The sequence below is a fragment of the Atta colombica genome, unplaced genomic scaffold, assembly GCF_001594045.1.
Source record: "Atta colombica isolate Treedump-2 unplaced genomic scaffold, Acol1.0 scaffold187, whole genome shotgun sequence".
NCBI classification, from domain to species: Eukaryota; Metazoa; Arthropoda; class Insecta; order Hymenoptera; family Formicidae; genus Atta; species Atta colombica.
In genome coordinates, this window is record NW_017259279.1 from 1,606,182 (window position 1) to 1,608,057 (window position 1,876).

Consider the following 1,876-nt stretch of genomic DNA (forward strand, 5'->3'; position numbering starts at 1 on the left):
CACATTTAATAGTTGTTATATAAATAACATTTTAATAGTTGTTATATAAATAACATTTTTATTATCATATAAAAAAATAATAATTATAGAAGACGCGTTGCAGAATTTAAAATTATATGTATCGGAATTGATTAGATCGTTTTATTCATCACATTGTCTTATATCGAAGTTTTGCGTATTTTTTTGCACATGTTCTTTTGTATTTTGTAAAATGTATGAGTTACATATAGTTAATAAATTGACATTCTTTTTTATTGAAAGATATATTGTATATATATATATAATAAATTTATTAACAATCTTTTTGATTGCTCATGATTGCTCGCAAAAATTAAAGAAAAGCGAAACAAATTTGTGTGTATTTGATAATTAATAATAAATGCTAATAATAATCATTTGTCGATTGGACGTATAGCCACATATTTTACATCGTGAAAATTTTGTGTTATTATACGCATTCCGAATGTTTTCTTTATTTCATGTTATTTCATGTTAAAAAGAAATTTTGCGCGTATACATATTGTACATTATATATTTTCAGTTTTATAATGTAATTTTTTTGTAATATGTTACGTATAATGTAAAGTAAATTATATAAAAAATAAGTAATAAAAATGTAAAGAAATATACCATAAAATGGTATAACTTTAGCCTCTATATTGTAATTCTTACAATTAACGACAGTAACTGTAAATATCGTTATATATTGTCATTGAGCAGATTTCATACATAAAAAACTACGCAACGACAATATAATGACATCGACACTGTCATTAAGAGTTACAGAATAAAAGCCTTTGTTCCAGAAACTTTGACACAAATTATAAAAATATATATGTCCAAAATCATGACATAAGACTTTTTAAAACTTCTTTAAGACAATAGTTCGATCAATTCTTAGGAAGAATACGTTTTTAAGATGTAATATGTCCAGATTTTGCTGTATTGGCAAAATTTGAGCTAACTTTATTCTGATTTTGGACAAAAATTATCCCATTTTATGGTATTGTAAAGGAAAGAGGACGGTCGGAATATGGCAGGAGATGTAGTGGAAGGCCTTTATAAATTACTTGTTTTTTAAATTATAAAATTATAAATTTTAAATTATATGAAAAATGTATTTATGTATAATGTAAAAATGTATAATGTAATTCGAGTGTAATATATTTTATAACTTTTTTGTATAATATTGTTGGTTTAAAAGTTAAAGAAAAAAAGAAAATGGAAGAACTGAAATATATAGCAAGCTGACGCTATTTATCGTCATTTGACATTAAAATGATGTTTTCAATATTGTTTTGATATCAAAATTACGACGTGAACTTGCTGAAGTAAAAAAAAGAGGACCGTCGATTATAATTGACGGGGGTGGTGGAGGGCCTCTACAATTTAAATTGTATTTGTCATATAATCTGAACAATGTATAAAAGTAATTTGATTATAACGTACTTTATGACTTTTTGTATAGTGTGTTGTATTAAAAGTAAAAAAAAAAAGGAACAGAAAGAATCCTTAAGTAACAAGCTAATATTATAATATTTGTCATTTGATATCAATATAACGACAAATTAAAGTCAATTTGTTAAAATCAAAAAGAGGATCATAATAGCTATGTTCAGTAGAGAAAACAGCTTTGCAATTGCTGTAAAATTCTTGTAAGATTTTTCAATATAATTTATTTATATGTTTAGATTCATAAAAAACCAATGGCAAGAACGAATCATTTTGAAGAATTTTACAACAATTGCAAAGCTTTTTCTTTTAAACGCAGTTAATATCTATATTTACTGGAAGTTAATATAGTTCGCTAATAAATCTATTCTGCATGTACAAAAAACTGCATCTATATCTGAATACATTTATTGTCATATATATA